Here is a 25,671-nt window from a genome sequence, read left to right on the forward strand (position 1 = left end):
AAGTGTCTGAATGTACCAGACCCAGAGTAAGAGGTGAAATAGGACAAGACGTGGGGTGCATCAGCAGGGTGCTTTAATCTACCACTATGGAAAACTAAAATGGTAGAACAAATAGGGTGCATTGGTAGTTGATTCATAATTCAGGGCTTGAATAAGATATACAATATAAAAATCGGGTTACACTGGCAGAGTGCTGTAATGTCTCAGCAATATAGCGCTTCAGAGTGCAAACAAGGATTCGCAATAGCACATCATGCTCAGATGGCATTGGAAGAGTGCTGTAATGCGGTGGCGCTGCCTTTCCGGGATACATTACATCAAATTGCTCGAGTCACTGCGGAGTGCTTGAGTGTCTTGAACATGGTCTAAAAGCGTTTGGTGTGCTGGCACATTTCTGTAATGTTTCTGCCATAAACATTTTATACATGCATAATTTTATTTGAAATTCTTTTTATTAGAATTTTCTGAGAGATTGAAATAGAAAGCATAACATATGCAACATTAGTCAAGGATAAAAAGGCCCAGAGTTACAGATCTCACATAAAGGTTACAGCTTCTTCACAAGGTCTGTGGCTACTATACCATGCATTATTTAAAAATGTGGGGTTCATTTGATAGTGCTTGCTTTAAAGTCTAAGTAATGCATCGAAAGGCTTGCACGACAGCATAGGCATTCAATGCGTCCAAGTACAGGTTTATTACATTAATAAGGTGGGTCCATTAATCTTGGCAGTGCCAGTGTCATTGATTAACAGATGTAAAGTACACCTGAATGCGGGGCCATATGTGAACAGGCTAGTAGAAACACAGCATATGCTACTGTCACAAACCTGCAATCACCCCTCATTGGGCTAGTAGAGGTATGGTGCATTAAGGACGTGTGGGAGGGGTACAATGGACAATATTCAAGGTATAGACTACAGCAGGGTGCACTCATTTAGGATTTACTGTAAATTGGCAGTGATGGTGTATTCATGGAACAAACAACCAGAAGGGTAGGTAGGATGAATCTGATCAGGAAGCTGCAATAATGGGGAGAAATATAGTGCTGTATTAAGCCGCAAGAACGGACTTGAAAGTGGTGCCTTTAATGAAATAAAATACATTTATAAAAGCGCATGTTTACCCGAAGGCGTCAAGGCGCTCAGACAATACTCAACTGGATCACACGGACAGACTATCACCATAGAGGCCCCAAAATAAGGCCATGAATCTTATGAAGTGAAAAGCAAGGTTTTAGGGGCTTTCTTGAAGGCCACATGGTTTTTCAGACTCGTAATGTGACGAGGAAGCGTATTCCATAGCTTAGCAGTGGCCACTGAAAAGGATCTGCCTTCCCATCGCGCTTTATGAAATCAGGAGACCACCACCAGGTTATGAGTAGCCAAGCGAAGAGACCTAGTCGGCACATATCAATGGAACATTGCTCTGATAACTTTGGACCCTGAGTTATGTAAAGCCTTGTGTGCAATGCACAATGCCTTGAACATGATTCGTTTCCTAGCTGGGATAGAGTGAAGCTTGATCAGCTCCGCTGAGATTGGCTGAAATGTAGGGATACCCAGTATCAATCTCACTGATGCATTCAGGACAGCTTGTTTAGGGATGAATTGCTGATGTTCAGGTAAAGCGTGTTGCAGTAATCGAGTCATGAGGAATATCATCATCCTATTATGATTTTTGCACCCTAGCAGTGCAGGGTGGAAAGATTTAATAGCAACTGGGACAAAGTGCTCTTGCATTCAGCGTTATTATTTTTTCATGAAAAACACAGAATGTGATGAAAGCTTCATATTCTTTAAGGAAGCAGGAAGCAAAATACAAATACACAACTCTGAATTCCAAACTTAGAATTTGCTTTCACCAAAATTCAGAGAAACTTTCTTCTCTCATGCATCCCACCGGCATTCTGCAACTCAGCACGACTTCAAACCTCCATCACGTGGTAAAACAAGCAAAAATGTGCCTGCTTCAAAAGCTGGAATGGATGAAATCCCCATACGGTCATGATAGGTTTGGGAGCAGGCGACAGGGCGTTTTGAAAAAAAGCCCTGGAATATCCATGCACAGAAAGCAGAATCCTACCTGCAGCTCCAACTGAGCCGGCAGCGCAAGAAGAGAAAAAGAGATGTGGTTACGAACTTTGACTGGATCCCCGTATTCTGCGCCCCACCCATTCTGTCGCTAAAACTCTTGTGTAGCCCAGTAAACCTGTGCAAAAGTGGAAAACCTGGCACAGATGATATCTGTGCCCATTTTTGCACTAGCACACATTTTGAGCACAGCATACATTCCGCATGTTCATGTTTTGCAGTCGCTTTTGCCACCAGCTATTTGCTAGTGGCATAAGTGAGGGAAAATCGGTTTCCAAGAAGCTGTAATGTGCCTAAAAATGGGTGCAAAAGCTGGTTATGCGTGTTACTTTCAATTTTTGCTCTGATCACTAAACCGGCAGCAAAACACTGCAAGCCCCGGCCACAATATGTAATTGTGCAGGTGTGTTTTGACAACCGTGCTAACAAATAGATTTTAAATGACCCACGCTAGTCTAACCTGCAGGAAACGACAAGCCAATTTATAGCAACTCACTCGCACTTTGTACCCATCTGATTTTTTCTAGCCACACCGATTTATGACAAAGCTGCATTCACAACTGCAAATATCATCCATATAGGGAAAGATGGGTAGAAAACTTTCCACCGAATTAGAGGGAAACTGCAAGTTAGAAATTAATGGGTGGATAATGAATGAACAAAGGACCCTGTACAGCGCTGAACCGCCTTAGTGTTAATTGTCTGCACAAAGTGATGCATAAAACAAGACAAAAGAAAACTGTAAGAGCAAGTTGAATTCCTCAAGTCACCTCAATGTGATCGGGCCTTGAAGCCCACTTGCCCTCTCTCTTTCCTAACTTTGCACTCATTGCTTAAACCATAGAAGGAAGCAGATCCAGTCTGCATGAACTGACTACCAATGACCATCGAAGAGTCCCAGCTCCCACAGTATCCTAATACTTGACATTTGGACTCTCTGGTGATATCAGGCTTCTCCAGGAATGTGCAGAGTCAATAAGAAGACCATGAAGATCAGAGGTCTGGGGAATAGCTCCTCTTCGTCCACATCTCCCATACCGTCCCTCTACTTCTGTTCCTTTCCTGAGCGCCATTCTTCCTATACATGCTACTCTATTTAACAAGGGATATCCTCATTTGGTTGTACCCTGCCTCGGCTCATCTTGCATTACTGGCAGCTCTGTCCAGGTCATAATCTGCCATCAAAGCCTGCAGACACACGACTCTGTTATTCACCCCTTAAGTATTCACTCGCGTCTTTCCAATACACCTTTTCCCTGGTACCTTTCTTCAAATCTGTATACCTTGCATCATCCTCATAAAACATGACCAGGATTTTATTGTATCCTACGATGTATTTGCATAGTACTACTTTTGCAATTGAATTGGCTTCTTGGTGCGTTATGCAGACATCGGCTGACGGTTGTGATTCAAACAGCCAATCTACAACTAAAGTGTACTGGATGACTTTACCTTAGTCAATACAACAAACACTTAATGCCACTAGGCATACTGATTTTCAAGGAAATCTATACAAACCCTATGCAGAAAAAAAGAAAGATTGCTCGGACAATAGAGCTTTACGCTCCTACTGTGCACCAAAGCACTAGCATATCATCATCAACCGAAATGTGGGAGGACACTGTACTCTTATCTTATGGCCTAACCAACCAGAAACATTGCAAAATTGATAGATTACATAGATTTTGAAGGCTGAATTTCTAACTACGGCCTCCAGATTAAACCAGCAAACTTCTTTTTTATTAATGATATTTTTTATTAACCTTTGCAGGTAATAACCAATTGAGATGTCATTGTCCCAAGTGCTCGAACTCTGTTTTGCATGGTGATCAGGCATCCGATGAGGGCGAACAAGAAGTTGCAAATGAGTGCGTAGAGGAGCAGATATTAAGGATTAGTTATCATAGCATAATTGGCAGTGAACCTCCCACCCCAAGAAAAACAAACTCCATCGATGAGAGTTCCTATATCTGTATTTGTCGTCCAGCAATGTATGGATCCCCCTGGTGGACAGATGGCTTAGGGGAGTGCTGAGTTAAGTGGTCAGCTTGTGAGGACAGGGGTGGCAGTGAGCCTAGCTTGGTAGGCATGGGGCAAGGCTCCCGAGGAAGCGCCAGTTGTCGCAATTCAGAGCTTGCAAGTTGCCCCCGGTCTCAGACAAAACCGTGCAAGTGTTAGGGGCATAGCTGGCAAGTATGATGTCTGTGCAACAGAGTTTGCGGGTTCTGGGGTGTGCCTCATCTCCACCTGGTGTGGGGAAGAGCCAGGGCCCACCTAAGGCCATCTAATGTCTTCCTTATCGCCCTCATGGATTGTATGTATTCTATTTGCCAATTTGTCAGACATGATTTTCTTGCACCATACCCTGTCTCCCTCCCGCCTCAGGGCTGTATATTCTAATTCAGCCCAGTATGTCAAGTCACTCGTCCATACGCCCAGGAAGCATCCTTCTGCAGTGTGGAGTTGTCATGGCCTGTCAGTCTTGCACATTTCCCCAGGATTATGGACGATTATTGTTGGATCTTGGGCCATGTCCAGAACGTGCTGGGATTGTCTTGTGATGCCCAGCATCTAGGACAGTGTGAGTGTGCTGTGGGAAAAATACAATTTAGTGCATGTGACGTGAGGTATTGTATTGCATTGTAACTGCATTTGTATAGTGCTTACTACCCCTAAGGAGGTATCGAAGCGCTTTTTCGGCGAGTAGCACACTAATCTGGAACCCAAAATGATTAGTAGTGAATTAGTATAGTGAAATCTGAAATTAATTTGAGTGGTGGATATGTTAACCGGTTATTTGGATTGAGAAGGATAATTGGGGGATAAAAGAGGAAAAGGTTTGCATTTATATAGCGCTTGCTACCCCTGATGAGGTGTTGAAGCAATTTTTGATGAGTAGCACGCTACTCCGGAACCAGGACAGATTAGAGGTGAATTTGTCTAGGAAAATATGAAATTAATTTGATTTGAGCAGTTGACATGTTAGTCTGATATTCGGAATGTAAAAGGAATAGTGGAGGGATAGAAGGAAGGGTCTAAAACAAGGCTGCATCTTGACCCCACTCCTGTTCAACTTGCACCTCGCTGACATTACCCCAGGTCTGAACATAATCAATTCACAGTCCCAGTCGGTGGCCGGCTTTTATGTTTCCCACTTGCTGTACGCTGACGACATTCTCTTACTTAGTTACACCAAGGTGGGGCTCCAGAGGCTAATTAGTGAAACCGCCCAGTATGCCTCGATTCATGGTCTAAAAGTTAATTTAAGTGAAACAAAAACCATGCTAGTGACACCGGGTTTAGTAATATGACCAACATTTTATATAGAAGACCTAAGGTTGGAGTCAGTACAAGAGTACAAATATTTGGGGGTTATATTTGATGCAAGAGGCTCTTTCAATACTCACTGTGTGGCAATGCAAAGAAGGAACAACGCATTAACTGTAGCCCTTGCCTCACTTCGGAACACCCTGAGAGGCCTATCCCTTAACCCACTACTACAAATCATGGCAGCCAAACACGCCCATCCCTGTCATACCACGTGGAGACTCTGAGAGTTAAAGCCGAAAAAGTAATAGATAAGCTCACAGGAGGGACCTATCGTCGCCTATTTATTCTCCCAAAACAGGCATCATCTGCACATATTCGATTAGAGTTTGGCCTCAAGAGACAAAACATAAACAGATTCTGGCATTTTTGAAATTCTGTTATACACTAAAAATAGATATCAACTCCACTCTGATGACAAACGTATGGCAGGCTAAAAGCGAACCTAGAAATGCTGTAGCCCATGAATATTTTAATCTTGCCATGACTACTTTTAGTGCAGAACAACTATGGTTTTTACTCCTCTCACAAGGCGGCGTTACTAGAGTGATTAACAGGATCAGTAAAAAAGTATCATCAGTCATGGATAAAGAGGCCCTAGCAAAAAGATCACAGACTTGGATGGTAATTGCATCATATGGCCATCTAAAACCCCAGAACTATCTGGGGGTTTAAACTTAAAGCACAAGTTACTACTTGTGTAACCATATATCTTTAAGAGACATTAGTTAGTGATAGATTCCTTACCTTAGAATAATCCCCAGGCGTCAGACTGGATCCGGAAAGTTTTCTGCTTAGCAGTACCCCTGCGTGCCAGTAGGTGGCGTTGTGCGGGTCCGCGTCCGTCAGTGCCATCGTACTCGCCGGAATGACGTCACAGAGACTACTTAGGCGCCACCCATGCACGCTGACGTCAGTTCTGTACATGACTTTCCACGCCGAAACGCAAAGCCATGCAAGACACTGACCATAGGTGCATAAAACTAGGGCCCTAAAGGGATGACCTTAACCATAGTAATCAGTCCGCAGAACGGGGAGGATGGGTGGGGCGGTAAGGAATCTATCACTAACTAATGTCTCTTACAGATATATCATTACACACGTAGTAAATTGTGCATCTGAAAGAGACACGTTAGTGATAGATTCCTTACCTTCGAATAGATACCCCAGCAATACCAACCCCGGTGGTGGGTCTGCGAACAAGATTACACCAAAAAGTCACAGAGCACAGAACGGCCAAAGAAGTTGTCTCTCCGGACCTGACTGTCAAGGCAGTAGTGCTTGGTAAACGTGTGCAGCGAGCCCCACGCAGCTGTCTGACAAATGTCCTGCAAGAGAAAATCGTGTTCCAAGGCAGTAGTGGCTGCAGTTGCCCTGGTCGAATGGGCACGCAGCCTCACAGGAGGCTCCTTCTTGGCCAAGGAGTAACATGCCTTGATGCACAAAACAACCCACCGGGAAATGGTTCGTTTGTGCACAGACCGACCTTTCTTGGCGCCCACGTAACCAACAAAGAGTTGATCATCCACCCGGAACTGTTGTGTACGCTGCAGATAGAAAGCAAGCGCACGTTTTGGGTCCAGACGGTCGAGCCGCTCCTCTTCCCTGGAAGGATGCGGAGGCGGAAAGAAGGTGGGCAAAGTGATGGTCTACCCAATGTGAAAGGGCGTAACAACCTTTGGCAAGAAAGAAGGACGGGTCCTTAAAACCACCTTGTCCGGATGAACAGAAAGGAAAGGAGGTTTGGAAGAAAGAGCCTGGAGCTCACTCACTAGCAACCAGGAAAGCAGTCTTGAGAGTAAGAAGACGCAAAGGACAGTTATGAAGAGGCTCAAAGGGAGCACACATCAGAAAAGTCAAGACAAGATTCTAGTCCCACTGAGGCATTATGAAAGGCAGGGGAGGAAACGTGTGTGTAATGACTTTGAGGAAACGGCTAACAACCGGGGACTTAAAAAGAGAAGGCTGATCAGGAAGCCTCAGGAAGGCGGAAACGGCAGAAAGATAACCTTTGATAGTGCCCAGAGCAGGGCCCTGCTGGGCCAAAGACAGAAGAAACAGAAGAACCTCAGAAAGAGGAGCCGAAAGGGGGTCTACAGCTTTCGCTGCACCATGCCACAAATCTGTTCCATCGGCAGGCGTATACCATTTTAGTGGAGGGACGCCTGGCTGCCAGAATGACATTACAGACTTTGGAAGGAAGATCGAAAGGTGTCAACTGTCGCCGCTCAATCTCCATGCATGGAGGTGGAGACTGGACAGGCTCGGGTGGAACCCCGTCCCCTGCTGCTGTGACAGAAGATCCTCCCGAAGAGGCAGACGGATCGGGGGATCGATGCTCATACAGAGTAGCTCGGGATACCATACTCTTTGAGTCCAGTCCGAGTCCAAGAATGACTTGGGCCCGGTCGCGCCTGATCTTCTTCAGCACTCTGGGCAGAAGTGGTATAGGCGGAAAGGCGTACAACAGACCACAACTCCACTCGCGACAAAAAGCGTCTCCGAGCGAATGCCGACTTGGAAATTCAAATGCACAGAACTGATGACATTGCGCATTCTTTTCGGTGGCGAATAGATCTAACCAAGGCTCTCCCCACTGCTGAAAGGGACCTTCCACCACATCCGAGTGCAGATGCCATTCGTGATCCATCATGCACCGGCGGCTGCGTTCATCGGCCCTGGCGTTCAGAGAACCTGCCAGGTGTTGAACCACCAAGGTAATGCCGTGATGTTCCAGCCATGTCCAGAGGCGCAGAGCCTCCTGACATAGGGTCCAGGACCCTACCCCGCCCTGTTTGTTGCAATACCACATGGCGGTGGTATTGTCCGTGAACACCTGCACTACACTGCCCGGGACAGAGGGAAGGAATGCCTTCAGTGCAAGCTGGATCGCCCGCAGCTCCAGGAGGTTGATATGGAGCCGGGACTGCGCCGGAGACTAGAGGCCTCTGATCTCCGCCACTCCCATGTGGCCACCCCATCCCAGGAGGGACGCATCCGTCACCACTGTGAGCTCCGGTTGGGGAAGGGAGAGGGATCTGCCACTGACCCAATCGCGGCCCGTGAGCCACCACTGCAACTGTCGTGCAGCGCCCTCCGAGATCTGGACGTGACCGGACAGGTCGCCTTGCTGCTGTGCCCACTGGAACTTCAGGTCCCACTACAGAGCCCGAATATGCCATCTGGCATGCGTCACCAGCAGGATGCAGGAGGCCATCAGGCCCAGCAGCCGGAGGGGTCATCCTGGCCGAAACCCGGGATAGAGGCTGAAAGATCAGAATGATAGCCTGAATATCCCAGACTCGCTGCTCGGGAGGATAAACCCGAAACAACATCGAATCCAGAACCGCCCAGATGAAAGGGAGCTTCTGAGAGGGGCTCAGGTGCGACTTCGGCACATTGATGGAGAACCCCAGCAAATGCAGGAGTTCGGCCATAGTCTGGAGGTGGGAGACGACAGCTGGGGGCAAGCCCCCCCTCAACAGCCAGTCGTCGAGGTAGGGGAAGACTAACACCCCGGACCTGCGCAGATGAGTTGCGACCACCGCCATCACTTTCGTGAACACCCGAGGGGCGCTGTTAAGGCCGAAGGGGAGCACGGCAAACTGAAAATGCTCCTGGCCCACCATGAACCGCAGGTAACACCGGTGGGCCGGCAGGACAGGGATGTGAAAATAAGCGTCATGCAAGTTCAACGCTACCATCCAGTCTCCAGGGTCCAGGGCAGTCAGGACCTTAGCCAGAGTAAGCATCTTGAACTTTTCCTTCCGGAGGAAGCGATTGACGTCCCGGAGGTCCAAGATGGGGCGCAAGCCCACCTTGTCTTTCTTGGGGACCAGAAAGTAGTGGGAATAACAACCACGTCCTACTTCTGGCCCCGGAATGAGCTCGATGGCCCCCTTGGCCAGGAGGACCAAGACTTCCTGACGGAGAAGGGCCAAATGATTCCCCGACATGCAGTGGTACCGAGGCGGTATGGCTGGTGGGGAGGACAGAAAGGAGAGCGAGTAACCATGGCAGATTATCTGCAGCACTCACTTGTCCGACGTGATCTCGCGCCAGTGGTGGAGGTGAACCCTGCCACCCACTGGCGTGGGGTGCCCCCTGAAGCTCGGATTAGGAAGGTTTCGAGGCGGAAGCAGCGGGGGTGAAAGTGGACTAACCCACATGCAGGTTACCAGGCCCGCCCCTGCGGAACCCACGTCCGCGGCCTCGCTGAGGCTGGTTCTGCACAGGGTTGCTGGAAGAGCGCGCCTGGGTACCCCATCCCTGGCCACGAAAGGAACGAAACCCCGTCGTGGCAGGGTTTTTCGAGGAAAGACCCAAAGACTTGGCTGTGGCACGAGAGTCTTTAAAGCGCTCCAGGGCATTGTCAGTCTTATCACCAAAGAGGCGGGAGCCATCGAAGGGTATGTCCATTAGCGAGCTCTGGACATCGGATGAGAACCCAGTGGAACGCAACCAGGCGTGGTGCCGCAACGCCACCGTCGCGGAAATCGCTCTGCCCAACTAATCAGCTATGTCCAAACCATACCTGATGGCAAACTTCGCCGCATCCTTGCCCTCCGCAATCGCTTGGGAAAGGACAGCCTGGACCTCCTCAGAGCACTGAGGCAGAACCTCTGCCACCGACTCCCACACTCCGTGGGAGTAATGGCCCAATAAGTAGGCGATATTAACTGACCTCAACCCCAAACTAGCTGAGGAGAACAACCTCTTGCCATATTGGTCCAGCCTCTTAGAGTCCTTATCCGGCGGAGTCGAGGGAAAGGCACTCTGCGATGTCGAGGCCTGAATGACCAGGCTCTCAGGCGTGGGGTGAGTGGTCAAGAAGGCGGGATCACAAGGCGCTGGGAGATGACGCCTAACGACGTTCCTATACACCGGCGCCCCCGAGGCCGGCCGCAACCAAGTACCCAAGAGGACTTCGGTAAGGGCCTCATTGAAAGAAAGCAGCGGCTCCGACGCCGTAGACGCCGTCTGGAGCACCTCCGTAAGGTGGTTAGTCTTAAGGGCCACCGTAGGGAGGTCGAGATGGAGAGCCTCTGCAGCTCGACGCAGCACCATAGTGTAGGAAGCGCCTTCCTCCATAGTAGGCGGAGGCGAGGCAAACCCCGGGTCAGAAGACACATCAAGTTCACTCGCATCTTGAAGGTCATCCACCCAATCCTGCTCGGAGTCACACTGCCGCACAAGGGGGTCCTCTGAGCCGTCCCAGTCCTTATCCGGCTCCGGGGTAGAAGGAGCCGGCCGCGGCGGTAGGACCAGAGCCGGAGAAGGGGCCAGCGGCACCAGGAGCAGCGCCGGCCGGGGCCGACCCGGAACCAGATCCCAATGAGGATCCCAGGTCGGAACGAAATGGTCTGAGAACCGGGGCAGAGGCGGGATAAACGGCACCCAGTGCGCCGCCTGTGGCGGAGCTGGGGCCGGAGCCAGCGGCGTTGCACCTTGTGGCGCCGGAGCCAAGGGAGCTGGATCCAGTGCCTCCGGGGCTGGCGCCGGAGGCGGTGCCGCCGGGTCAACAGGATCTGGACACAGGGCCGGAGGGCCCGCAGGCGCACCGGCGGAGCCCGAGGCCTAAACAGGCGGTCCAAGGCAGCAAGAAACTCTTGCCTCTGTTCGGGAGTCGCCGATGGACCCGGACATAGCGGGGAGGCCACGGGGACACTGTCCCCCTCGTCCGCCTCCGGGGAGCGACGGGGGGACGTCGGAGAGCGAACACAATTCTTCGACTTCTTCTTATGGCGTCGCTTACCGGAATCTGAAGGTGAAGACTTAGAGTCTGAGGAGCGACGGCTCCGGTCCCGCGAACGGCCCCTAGACCCGGAGCAGCGGTGAGGAGTGCTGGGTGGCACCTAAGTAGTCTCCGTGACGTCATTCCGGCGCGTACGATGCCACTGACGGACGCGGAGCCACACGACGCCACCTACTGGTGCACAGGAGTACTGCTAAGCAGAAAACTTTCCAGATCCAGTCTGACGCCTGGGGATCATTCTAAGGTAAGGAATCTATCACTAATGTGTCTCTTTCAGATAGTAAAGTTAAAGCTTATGAATCTCTGGATAGGCAATTGTCAATTTTGTAGCGATGTGTCAGCTTGAAAAGGGTGGGCAATTCAACGTTATGTTGCCTCTGCAATTATTACATAGATGACATAGTGTGTAGTTGTCCGGCTCTATCATGAGAGCGTAGATGCCTGCTAAGAGAGGGTTTTAACGAATATGTCATTCGCACATGTCTTCAAGCAGTAATAGTTGGTATGTTGGGAGAAGATTTATCATTCACTGGTAAATTTCTAAAGTTAATTGATGTAGCAGAAGGTAAATTAGCTAACTGCGTATAATAATGATTTACAATGTTGATCATGCTATTTACACTCGCTCGAACTGAGGGGAACGAGACACACTGACAGTAAGGGTTTCCCATCAGATAAAGGCTCGAGTGGTTGTATTTACAAATTTTGTTTTTTTGTAAGTTTTCTAAGGTAAAGACTGATAAAGATGTTTACAAATATGGGCACATAGAACTTTATAATTCTTAAAGAAGAAAGTTGGCGAAACAGATACAGGCCGGGAAATTACGGAATAATTTATTTTTCTTTTTAAACTTTGAAGCAGTTTTAAAGTGCATTGATAAGAAACAGAAGATCCGTGACAGGCACATTGCACTTTGTTAATTGTTTTGCACAATTTGAATTGTGGATCAACCCACAATGGTGAAAATTGGACATTTAAGGGGCTATGTGTCTATTAAGTGCAATAAGACTTTATGAAATGTTTCAATTGTAGATCAGTGCTGTTAAAAATAAAGGAAAATGCTACTTACCAGTATGCATCTGTTCTTGGCATGTAGAGCTGCAGAATGATATACTTGTGCATAGATCGTTATCTGGTGTTGGGCTCGGATGTTTGCTCTTTGTTGTTGTATTGGAAGTTCTTTGTAGTCACGAGATAGGGGAGTCCTCCTTAGGACGATAGTGCGCATGGGCATCGACTCCATCCTCAGATTGTTTTTCGCCATAAAGGGTGATGATGGAGTTTGTGAGAAACAGAAAGAGATGTCCATGTGTGATTATCTAAGATAGCACTGCAACAGATAAAGGTACCCGGGGAGGCAGTTGGGCGTATATAATTATGCAGCTCTACATGCCAAAAACAGATGAATACTGGTAAGTAGCATTTTCCGTTCGAGGCATATGAGCTGCAGAATATATACTTGTGCATAGACTGTACAGCAGTACTCTCCCTAGCGGTGGCCACCGGTATCTGTTGCAGGGGTTTGAAAAAGCGTCCTCAGTACAGCCTGGCCCACACTAGCCTGTTGTTTTGCCTGCACATCTACACAATAGTGCTTTGTGAAAGTGTCAGTGTAGACCATGTTGCTGCTTTACAAATCTCTAACAATAAAGGGGGAACTAGAAGGCCTAATAATGGGGTCCAGCATATGTGCCCAAATAATGCTCAACAAGAAAAGATATGCTGTTCCCCCTAATCGGACAACATGATGAAGGGTAGGAAAGGAGGAATGCCTCTAGAGTCCTCACACACCCAGCAAGCTAGGTGTCATTCATCATCAAATGGACTTGCTCCTCGTCAGGTCGGCGCTCCAATACCCGAAGGTGCAACCATAAAGAGGCACTTTAGCGGAGATCTTTTGTTCCTGCCGTTAAGTGCGTTGTGTGAGGGCTGTTATGAGCCAGTCGTCAAGGTAAGGAAACACATGAATGTGTTGTTTTCGCAAGTGAGCTGCTGCTACTGCGAGACATTTTGTGAAGACTATGGGTGCTGTAGTCACTCCGAATGGGATCACTTTTAATTGGTAGTGCTGACCGTCTACTACAAACCGTAGATATTTCCTGTGAGCAGGGTGAATAGGAATGTGAAAGTAGGCGTCCTTGAGATCTAGAGTGGCAAGGAAATCGCCTTGTTGGAGCAATGGGAGGACCTGTTGGAGAGTGACCATGTGAAAGTGGTCGGATTGTATGCACAGGCTTAATGTTCTGAGGTCTAATATTGGCCTGAGAGTACCGTTTTTTGGGATGAGGAAGTAAAGTGAGTAAACCCCTGTGCCTTGATGGTGTATGGGAAACGGTTCTATTGCATGCTTTTGCAAGAGAGAGAAAATCTCTTGTTTTAGGAGTGTGAGATGTTCTGTGGACATCGGATGTTGTTTAGGTGGTATGTGTGGAGGAGTAGAGGTGAGTTCCAGGCAGTAACCATACTGGATAATTTGTCTCACCCACCTGTCTGTGGTGATGGAATTCCAGACAGATAGGAACTGTGATAGTCTTCCCCCGATTGGAGTGGAATGTTCTAGGGGGTGTTAAGGGAAGTCACTGTTTTGTGCTAGGGGAGGTGCGGTGTTATTACCGCGGCCTCTTCCTTTGTTGTTATTTCCTCTGTTACCCCCTCTAAAATATCCTCTGTTAGAGGAAGTTTGAGTGGGGCTTTTGTAGGAAGAAGAAGTGTTTCTGTCCCAATGGTTTTGGAGGCGCCCCTATAAAAGAAGCGACGAAAGGAACCTCTTGTTGTTGGTGACTGTAAGGCCTCCATGGATTTAGCTGTCTTTTTTCATCTTCTCTAAAGATGTGTCTACCGTAGGTCCAAACAAGTGTTCTTGATCAAAAGGCTGACTAAGAATTTGAGACTGCACCTCCTGTTTAAAACCAGATATGCGTAGCCATGCGTTCCTGCGCAGTAAAACACTTGTGTTAATGGCACGAGATGCTGTGTCTGCTACATCAAGAGCACATTTGATTGAGGTATTTGTAATTAGTTTTCCCTCTTGTATGAGGTCGTTAGCTTTAGACCTATATAGTTCTGGAAGATGTTGCGCCCTATCATACCTGGCCAGCAAATCCTGGGAGCTGGCAATGCGCCAGTAATTTGCTGCCTGTGACGCAACCCATTTACCAGATGCGTCCAATAATTTAGATTCTTTATCCAGAGGAGGGGCATCACCTATTGTTTGGGAATTTGCCAGTTTACGGGTATTTGACACTACTAAAGAATCTAGAGGGAGCTGTCCCTTTATACAAGCTGGATCATTTGGAGCTGGTTTATATCTTTTATCAACTCTGGGGTTGAGAATTCTAGCCCCGACAGGGTCTTTAAACACATCGGGGGCATGTTTAATCATACCTTTTAACATAGGTAAAGTATTTGTTGACTTTTGTGTGATTGTGTAAAAGTCTCTAATAAAAAATCTTCCTCCAAAGGATCTGAGTGTAATTCTACCCCATGATATTTGGCTGCTCTATTTATGAGTTGTGCAAAACCTATGTTGTCGTCTGGAGGGGATGGTTTAGATGGGTATGAGTCAGGCTCAGGTATATCTGGGACATTATTACGATCGTCCCAAGGGTCAGGTGGTGGGATACTGTGGATATTATCATCATCATCCCCTTGTGGGTCTACATCCCCATCCCCATCCCCACCCCCACCCCCAGTCATCTTCATCATCTTGGGGTGCAGTTGAAGAAGGAAGCATTGGAGAGAGTGCTGGAGAAAATGGTATAGTTGGAAGATTTTCAGGGGGTGAGGAGGGTCTTAAAGGTAAAGTTGCTATCTTTCTTCTTTAAGGGTATCTGAGGTGCCTCTGAGGTGTCCAATTTCCTCTTTTTAGGTGGTATTATTGTGGCATGAGTTTTTTGTTTCGGATACGAGGAATCTGGTTGAAACCGTTCTTCTGAGCTATTGTCTTTTTTTGGCACAGACGACTTTGTTTCCGAATGGTGCTTTGGTTTAGGCTCTGTAGCTTTAGGAGGGATCTTGGTCTCCTTATGCTTTGGTGGAGTTTTCGAGTCCGAAATCTTTTTTGGCTCTGAAGATTTATGGACTTTTTTCGGTTCTGAGGGCTTGTCTTCGGTGTGTTTTGGTGCCGAAGCGCTCGGCATCGAAGCGTCTTCAGTGTCGATAGAACAGGGCGTGGCACTGTCTCTGGTTTCTGCTTTTGTTTCGGTGCCGGAGATGGTTTTTCGGTTCCGCTATGTGGCTGGCACGATCCCGAGCTGCCTGAAGGCTTGTCTCTGGACTTCAGAGCTGAGCCCGAGGGCGGGGCATCTGAAGTATTATCGTGGTGTCAACCTGAGCCCGAAGGCAAAGGTGTCACCGGAGCCTTGTATTTTGTTTTAGATGGGGCAGGGGTCTGGATCTGGGTACTCACGATCTGTTGACCTGGAGTAACCAGCTGATCCTCGGCATCTGACTCGTCGGCCTCGGAGACGCTGAGGCCTTCATCCTCCGGTTCTTGTTCTTCTGGAACATCGGGCCTACATCGAAGATGTCGTCCGGTGCCGAGGTAGTTGATCGAGACATTATGTGACGTCGAGCCCAGCGTTCACGTATGGTCTTCTTTGATCTGAAGGAAGCACAGGCCTCGCAGTCTTTGTCCTCGTGTTCTGGAGAGAGGCAAAGGTTACAGACCTCGTGGAGATCAGTGTGTGGGAATTCAGCACCACACAGAGGGCATTTTTTTAAATGGAGTCCTTTCCTTTGACTGCAGGGCCTGATGGAGCAGATTGGCTCAATGGCCTGCGTCTACAACCGGAATCGAAGTTCTTGATGCATTTTTGGATGAGTGTCGAAGGGGAATGAGATCGAAACAATACCACGAGAGGTGAGGGATTGCGCATCGAAGGGGGATCGAGTACCACACCGACCCAGAGCACAGCAATTTACATCCGAACCTGATGGCGGGGAAAAAAGAATCTGAGGATGGAGTCGATGCCCATGCGCACTATCGTCCTAAGGAGGAGTCACCTATCTCGTGACTACTAAGAACTTCTTCCAATAAAACAACAAAGTGCAAACATCCGAGCCCAATACCAGATGGTGATCTAGGAACAAGTATATATTCTGCAGCTCATATGCCTTGAACGTTTTATTTTGCAGTTTTTTAATATATTACAAATATTTTAACTGCATTTTAAAACAATCTTTTTTTAAATGATATTTAGTTATGATGTATCATATGGTTATGTAAGAGTGACATATTGTAAGTTTTAATTAACTGAACAATAAAGTACCAATCGATCTAGAAAGTTTTGTTTTTTTGCAGTTCATTGCAGTAGGAGGGGGTTTGGAGTAAGTAAAGGGAAGGTGGAGGGGGAAAAGTGAGAGGGAAGGGTTTAGAAAGGCTTGCTTGGGAGATCTGAATAGTAAAAGGGGTATGAGATCATGCAAGGAAGGAAGAGTCCAGAAAGGGTTATTTTGGGGATCATAGTAGTGGTATAGGTTCGTGATGAATGGGAGAGTGGAGGTAGAGACTACATTGAGAGGATAGGGTGAGAAATAGGGTAGTGAATTGGAAAGAGTAGTGGAATGAGGTTTGAAATGAGTCACAGTAGAGGTGGATGATATATTGCGAGAGATATAGGGTAGTGAAGGGATATGCTGAATTAGAAGCAAAGTAATAAATACACACAGATGGTATATGTACATGGAAAGGGGGGAGGGGTGTGTGTGTGGTGTGTGTGTGTGTGTGTGTATATGGTAATATATGTAGATTAAAGTTGCATTTAATAAACTCAGACTTTTATGTGTTGCTGTACTCTAAATTAAAGTATTTGTTTTTTGTAATTCAATAGTGAAGCAATTGGGGATAAATAGTTATGATAAAAGATTTACTTATTTATGCAGTAACTTATATACATGCTAAACATAGAATAATGTAACTATAAGTAATATGGACATTTGTTAATGCAGATATAACAAATCTCTATATATTTAAAAACAATTATTCTAAATGCTCATTCAAAGCAATACACTTATGTAGGTAAACATCTATAGTCCGAATCACTGCTCATATAGAGAGAGATATACTGTATATTTATGTTTGAGTATGGTGGTTATGTGAGGAAGAGCCAATTTTTGAGTAGTCTTCTGAAGATAAGGTGGTTATCCGTGGATCTTATGTTCGGGGGTAAAGAGTTCCATAGCTTGGCTTCTTAAACAGAGAAGGATTAGCGACCATGTTTTTTTTCTTATACGTTGGGATTTTGAAGCAAAGTGCTGCTCTAGAGGGGAGGTTTCCTTTGTGTTGAAGGTATTTTGTGATTTTATTCCTGATTAAGAGCGGTCCTGTTCCATCTATCACTTTGTAGGTGATAAAATGCAGCTTGAACGCAAATCTTCTGGCAACCGGTAAACAATGTAGGGCTTTCAAGGCAAGGGAGATGTGGGCATGCGGTTTTATATGTAAGAGTAGTCTGGCTGCAGAGTTCTGAATCCAATGTAGTTTTTTCAAAGTTGTTAAAGGTGATCTATGATAGAGAATAGGTTATAGTGGAATGGGTTATAGTGGAATCCCTAAGGAAAATGCACCGGTTCCCACTTACATTGGCCGTGGTTGTTCTACAACTATTGACTATCTGTTCACCTCTTCCCTCCTTAGTGGAGTGTTATTTAATTCTGAGGTTGTCAGTAGTCCATATAGTGACCATTTGCCAATTGTAATCTACCTTAAATCCATCAAAAGATCCATAGGCCCGCACGAGGTTGGAGCCTCAAACATTACTGTATCTACAGATAGGCTCAGGATCGTATGGAGAGGGATCGATAACAAAGAGATTTTAGCTAACGTGATTAGGAATAACCCTCTATTGATCTCTAATTGCCTAACACTCGATGGCCCCGATATAATTAAGTCCTTTTGTGATTTATGCGCAGCTATAAAAAGGGCAATTTCCAAACCACTGAAGGAACAGAACATAAGCAACCATAGATGGTTTGACACTAACTGCTCAAGGGCTAATAGAGAACTTAGAAAGGCCTTGGAAGCCAAACCTCGAGATGTGCCCCTTGTCAGATCATTACGCCTCAGATATAAGCATGCATTAAAAGCAAGATCTGAGGAGCTATTAATAAGTCATTGGGACAATCTGACAAAAACTGCTGCCCTAAAAGACTCGACAGGGTTCTGGAGAGAAGTAAAGAATCTAAGAGCCCTGGGCAGCAACATTACCCCGATAAACTGCAACATCACAGGTGACCTATGGGTCACTCACTTTTCAAAGCTTTATGCTGCAGTCGGAGACCCAACTGAGGATATTTTTCCCGATGGTACTATAGCGATAACACTAGAGGAGGTGGAGGAGGCCATTGCCAATAGTGCTGGTAATAAGGCCCCTGGGCCGGACGGTCTGTCCATCGACCAGATTAAATCGAATACTTGCTTTTGGGCCCCCTTACTCTGCAATCTTTTTAATAACTTGAGTAAGAAGTCCATCCCCTCGACATGGTCTAGTAGTACCATTGTACCTATTTTTAAAAAAGGAAATAGGATGGATCCGGGGTGTTATCGACCAATATCACTGATCGATAACACCCTGAAGGTCCTCGGAAGGGTTTTATTTAATAAAATTAGCTCCTGGGCCGACGAGAACTCCATTATCCACCGTTGTCAGTTGGGTTTTAGGAGCAAACTAGGCACGGTGGAACAATGTCTGAACCTTAATCTCCTTATGGCCAAGTATACACGGGCTAAACAATCCCCTTTATATTTTGGCTTTATGGACTTAAGCTCAGCATTTGATTTTGTAAACCGTTCTCGCTTATGGTCCATCCTTTTAAATTATGGTTTGGATGAAGCCTTAGTCCATTTTTTGGCCAACCTCCATCGCAATTTGAAAGCCCGCGTACGAATAAACAATGAAGGCGAGGTCTCAAATGATATTTTAATTGGCAAGGGGGTGAGACAGGGCTGCGTCTTGGCCCCCCTGCTTTTTATATTATATATTAATGAACTGTCCAATTCTCTATGCAATCTGACCAAGGATGTTCCCATTATTAACAAGAAACTCATCCCGGCGTTACTCTACGCAGATGATGCGGTCCTTATGGGCCGCACCCCGAATGCTCTGCGTATTTTAATTTCGGGATTTGTTAACTATATGGCCGATTTAGGTTTGTGCACTAATTTTAATAAATCTTTTATTATGACCTGCGGCCCCAAGAATTATAAAATTTCAAAGATTACGATAGGTCAAAACACTCTAAAAAGCACTTGCACTTTCCCCTATTTGGGTCTGTTATTTTCTAATAGCGGCTCATGGCAACCCCATGTTGCAATGGGGAGAAATAAACTTTCTAAATCTATTAACTCTGTTACCTCTCTTCACCAACCCCGTCAGGCCGATGTTGTTTCAAGCCTATTACAAGTTTACCGGACTCAATGTCTCCCAACTGGAACGTATGGAGCAGAAGTCTGGGGATTTTCAAATTGCTCAGAATTACAAAGAGAAGAGAATAGATTTTGCCGGAAGATCCTGGGGGGAGTTATTAGTGCACCGACCTTCGTATGCCACAATGAATTAAAATTGCACTACATTGAGGATTTTATAAGAGCCAGACCTGCATTATTTTGGTTAAGGATTTGGCAAAACCCAGCAGCCTCCCTTTCCCGTGAGATCATTATGGATTGCCTGCAAAGTGAGAATTCGAGTCTAATCCCATGGATAAATGCGGTAGAAAGGAGCCTTGTGAGCATCAATTATGGTCATCTATTCTCAAACCCCGACCAGATTGACTGCTCCCATAAAAATTTAGTGAGAAGGGCACTCTACCAACATTTCCATAATGAGAGGGAAAGAGTGGACTCACTGAAACAATCCACAATAAATTACTTAATGATCCGGGAATTACATATTGAATCTCTGATGTTACCCCAGCCCTACTTACGAAAAAAAATGGGCAGGTGGAACAGGATCTTATTATTTAGATTCAGGGACAGGAGCATTGTAAATCTTATCTGCTTCCCACTGGGCTACACTAAAAATCTGTCAAAATTAAACTGCCCTTGTGACCTTGGTGGTACTCAGAGTATGCTCCATTTTATTTTTGGCTGCGGGTTTTACAGGAAATATACAAAGTATTACCTAATCCCTTATTGCAGGAAATACAATCTGACTGATCACAATCATGCTTTTAGACACTTTTTAATGCTTGAATCAGATGAATTAATTTTTAGAGTTACTGGCTTCCTCAATGCAATTGTACGTTCACGCAGGTCTTTGAAAATCGAGTAATTTTATTTTGTATCTTGCACATCAAAACCTAATTTACACACATTTAATGCTTTGCATCTGTTTACATATGCATTTTTGCACTTTGAAGCCCAATTTGCACAAACTTAACGTACTATACTAGTTTACATATGCATTCTGCACTTTAAGGCCTAATGAACAAGTTACTAACCTTCGGTAACGATGTATCTGTAAGAAACATTAGTTAGTTAGATTCCTCACCTTAGAATATCCCCAGGCGTCAGACTGGATCCGGAAGATTTTTCGTCAGCAATACCCCTTGCGCGTCGCTAGGCGTCGTCTGCGGCTCCGCGTCCGTCGTCGGCGTCGTGCGCCGGGATGACGTCGTCGGAGTACTTAGACGCCGCCCTCGCGCGCTGACGTCAGTTCTTGTACATAGCCTTCCGCGCCAGGAACGCAGAGCCATGCAAAGACCGACACTGGTGCCAAAAATAAAATCTAGGGGCCTGAAAGGGCAACCTTAACCCTAGATGTCAGTTCGCAGAACGGGGAGGATGGGTGGGTCGGTGAGGAATCTAACTAACTAATGTTTCTTACAGATACATCGTTACCGAAGGTTAGTAACTTGTTCATCTGAAAGAAACACGTTAGTTAGATTCCTCACCTTAGAATAGATACCCAAGCAATACCATCCCCGGTGGTGGGTCTGCGAACCAAGATCACACCAGAAAGTCCTGGAGGACAGAACGGCCAAAGAAGCCATCCCTCCGGACTTGGCTGTCAAGGCAATAATGCCTGGCAAACGTGTGTAGCGAAGCCCACGTTGCCGCCTGACAGATGTCCTGCAAAGGGACACCCCGTCCCAAAGCAGTAGTAGCCGCTGTGGCCCGAGTAGAATGGGCGCGCAGCCCAACAGGAGGGTCCTTTTTAGCCAAGGAATAGCAGATTTTTATACACAAAACGACCCACCGAGAGATGGTTCGTTTGTGCACAGCTTTCCCCTTCTTAGCGCCCACGTACCCAACAAAAAGCTGGTCGTCCACCCGGAACTGTTTGGTGCGGTCCAGATAAAAGGAGAGCGCACGTTTTGGGTCCAGACGGTGGAGCCTCTCTTCCTCTTTGGAAGGATGCGGAGGCGGAAAGAAGGTGGGCAAGGTGACAGACTGCCCAAGGTGAAATGGGGTCACCACTTTAGGAAGAAAGGAGGGACGAGGCCGAAGGACAACCTTGTCTGGATGAACAGATAGAAAAGGAGGCTTTGAAGATAAAGCCTGGAGCTCACTCACCCGTCTAGCCGAGGTGATGGCTACCAGAAAAGCAGTCTTTAGAGTTAGAAGACGAAGAGGGCAATTGTGAAGAGGCTCGAAGGGAGCGCACATCAGGAATGTCAAAACCAGATTCAAGTCCCACTGAGGCATTACAAAAGGGACAGGAGGGAACGTGTGTGTAATGCCTTTGAGAAAGCGTGTAACCACAGGGGACTTGAAAAGAGAAGGCTGATCAGGAAGCCGCAAGAAGGCGGAGATGGCAGCAAGATAACCTTTCAGGGTGCCCAGGGCAGAGCCCTGCCGGGCCAGAGAAAGAAGAAAGAGGAGAACCTCAGAAAGAGGGGCGGAAAGGGGATCCACAGCCTTTGCTGTGCACCATGCCACAAATTTGTTCCACCGGCAGGCGTATACCGACTTTGTGGAGGGACGCCTGGCTGCCAGAATGATATCACAGACTTCAGGAGGCAAGTCAAATGGCATCAACTGCCGCCGCTCAATCTCCACGCATGGAGGTGGAGGCTGGACAGGTTCGGGTGGAGGACCGTCCCCTGCTGCTGCGACAGAAGATCCTCCCGAAGGGGCAGACGTATCGGGGGATCGGTCAACAGACTGAGTAGCTCGGGATACCAGTATCTTCGTGCCCAATCCGGAGCCACCAAGATGACTTGGGCCCGGTCGCGCCGGATCTTCTTCAGCACTCTGGGCAGAAGTGGTATAGGCGGAAAGGCGTACAACAGACCGCAACTCCACTCGTGACGAAAAGCGTCGCCGAGCGAGTGCCGCCTTGGAAATTCCAACGCGCAGAACTGCTGACATTGCGCGTTCTCTTCGGTGGCGAATAGATCTAACCAAGGCTCTCCCCACTGCTGAAAGAGGCCTTGCACCACTTCGGAGTTCAGACGCCATTCGTGATCCATCATGCACCGGCGGCTGAGTTCGTCTGCTCTGGCGTTCAGAGAGCCCGCCAGATGTTGAACCACCAGGGTGACGCCCTGGTGTTCCAGCCATGTCCAGAGGCGCAGAGCCTCCTGACAAAGGGTCCACGACCCCACCCCGCCCTGTTTGTTGCAGTACCACATGGCGGTGGTGTTGTCCGTGAACACCTGCACGACACTTCCCCTGACAGAGGGAAGGAAGGCTTTCAGTGCAAGCCGGATCGCTCTCAACTCCAACAGGTTGATGTGGAGACGAGACTCCGCCGGAGACCAGAGGCCTCTGATCTCCGCCTCTCCCATATGGCCACCCCATCCCAGGAGGGACGCATCCGTCACTACGACATGCTCCGGTTGGGGAAGGGAGAGGCTCTTGCCCTTGACCCACTCGCGGTCCGTGAGCCACCACTGCAACTGCTGTGCAGTACCCTCCGAGATCAAGACATGGTCGGACAGGTTGCCGTGATGCTGGGCCCACTGAAACTTCAGGTCCCACTGCAGAGCCCGCATGCGCCGCCTGGCGTGATGCACTAGTAGGATGCAGGAGGCCATCAGCCCCAGAAGCCGCAACACTAGCCTGACCGAAACCCGGGATAGAGGCCGAAAGATGGGAATCAGGGCCTGTATATCCCGGACCCGCTGTTCCGGAGGATGGACCCGGAACTGCGCCGAATCGAGAACCGCTCCGATGAAGAGGAGCTTCTGAGAGGGACTCAAGTGTGACTTCGGCACGTTGATGGAAAACCCCAGCAAATGCAGGAGATCCGCCGTAGTCTGGAGGTGGGAGACGACTGCCTGGGGCGAGCCCGCCTTCAACAACCAGTCGTCGAGATAGGGGAAGACAGGGACCCCTGATCTGCGCAGATGAGCTGCGACCACCGCCATCACTTTCGTGAACACCCGAGGGGCACTGGTGAGGCCGAAGGGGAGCACGGTAAACTGAAAGTGCTCTTGGCCCACCGTGAACCGCAGGTAACGCCGGTGGGCCGGCAGGACGGGGATATGGAAATATGCGTCCTGCAAGTCCAACGCTACCATCCAGTCTCCAGGGTCTAGGGCAGCTAAAACCTGAGCCAACGTTAGCATCTTGAACCTTTCCTTTCGGAGGAAGGCATGGACGTTCCGGAGGTCCAAGATAGGGCGCAGGCCCCCCTTGCCCTTCTTGGGAACCAGAAAGTAGTGGGAATAACAACCACGACCTACTTCTGGACCCGGAACGCGCTCGACGGCCCCCTTGGCCAAGAGAGCCGAAACTTCCTCGCGGAGAAGATCCAAATGATCCCCCGAGATACGGTGGTGCTGTGGTGGCATGGCTGGAGGGGTCGTCTCGAAGGGGAGGGAGTAGCCCCTTCGGACGATTTGCAGCACCCACCTGTCCGATGTTATGGACCGCCAGTGGAGCAGGTGATGGCGAACTCTGCCGCCCACTGGCGTGGTATGGGCCTGAAAGCTCGGACTAGGAAGGCTTTGAGGCGGATGCTGCCGGGGTGGATGTGGGCTGACCACGTCGTCCTCCATTTCCGCCACGGCGGAAGCCACGTCCGCGACCGCGCGCAGGTTGGTTCTGCGGCTGGTGGCTTTGCGGACGTGAGGAGGCGCCCCTTCCTTGGCCACGAAAGGGGCGAAAAGCGGAGGTGTGCGCCCGCGGAGCCGAGAGGCCCAAGGACTTGGCCGTAGCCCGGGAGTCCTTAAAACGGTTCAGCGCACTGTCCGCCTTCTCACCAAACAGGCGAGTGCCATCAAAGGGCATGTCCATGAGGGTGTTCTGGACATCCCCGGAAAATGACGTGGACCGCATCCAGGCGTGGCGGCGGAGTGCCACCGTGGTGGAAATCGCCCGACCTAGCGAGTCCGTGGTGTCAAGCCCACATCTTATGGCGTGCCGTGCTGCATCCCTCCCATCGGCCAAAGCCTGGGTAAGACGCGTCCGGACCTCCTCCGGACACAGGGGCAGCACGCCCTCCACCGTATCCCACAGGGAATGGGAATAACGGTCCAAGAGACAGGCGGTATTTAAGGACCGCAGGCCCAAACTAAGGGACGAGAACAGTTTCTTGCCAAACTGCTCGAGTCTCTTGGAATCCCGGTCCGGCGGAGCGGTCGGGAAGGAGGACTGGGAAGTAGAGGCCTGGATAACCAGACTCTCGGGGGTGGGGTGTTGGGACAGGAAACTGGGGTCGCCCGGAGCAGGGCGGTGGTGCCTGGCAACGTTCCTATCCACAGGAGGAACTGTGGAGGGCTTGGACCAGGTGCCCTGCAGAACGTCAGTGAGGGCCTCGTTGAACGGCAGCAGAGGCTCAGTGGAGCTTGCTGAGGTTTGAAGCACCTCAGTGAGGATGTTGGTCCTCACAGCCACGGCAGGCAACTCGAGCCCAAGGGCCTCAGCCGCCTTGCGCAGCACCACAGAAAATGCTGCACCCTCCTCCGAAGCCACGGTCGGAGGAGAAGTGAATCCAGCGTCTGGCGAGGTGTCCAGTCCGCTGGCCTCCCCCAGTTCATCTGCCCAGTCCTGAGAAAGCTGTGACTGAACAGCCAGAGGGTCCTCGAACCCCTCCCAGTCGCCCCCTTCTTCCGATTCCTGATAAACAGGAGGAATGATCGGAACCGGACTGTAGAGATGGTAGGTCTCAAGCGGCGTCGGATGCGGCGTCGGCGGACGCCGTGCCGGCGTCGGGTCCGGATGAGGGCTAAACCGGGGCGTCGGCGTCACAGGCGTCGGCGGCGCCGGTGACGGCGTCGGTGGTTCAGGCGTCGGCGCCGGTGGAGGAGTGACAAGGTCAACCGGCGTCGACTGGGGCCCAGGCAAGGGCCCCGCGGGGACCTGCGGCGTCGAGACCGGAGTCGTCGACGGCGCCGGGGCCGGAGCCGCCGGCACGCGAGGTCGCCCAGTCGAGTCCGCGGGGCCCGAAGGCGCGCCAGCGGGCGTCGACGGCGGGGCCAGGCTCCTCATGGCCGAGAGGAAGGCACTGATCTCCGCCGGCGCCGCGTCAGCCCCAGGGACCGGAAGGTATGGGGGCGGACGCGGCACCTGCGGCTCCGCCGGAGCCGCGGGGGTGGAACCACTTGGA

At 49.0% G+C, this 25,671-nt stretch overlaps 1 protein-coding gene across 3 annotated transcripts in view; it reads right to left on the reverse strand.

Annotated features, from left to right (window-relative positions):
- Window positions 1-25,671, reverse strand: part of PRDM10 (PR/SET domain 10) — a 1,096,800-nt gene that overhangs the window by 569,517 nt on the left and 501,612 nt on the right. The gene's annotated exons all lie outside the window — the stretch shown is intronic.

Source organism: Triturus cristatus, chromosome 3_2 (genome assembly GCF_964204655.1).
Source record: "Triturus cristatus chromosome 3_2, aTriCri1.1, whole genome shotgun sequence".
Classification (NCBI taxonomy): domain Eukaryota; kingdom Metazoa; phylum Chordata; class Amphibia; order Caudata; family Salamandridae; genus Triturus; species Triturus cristatus.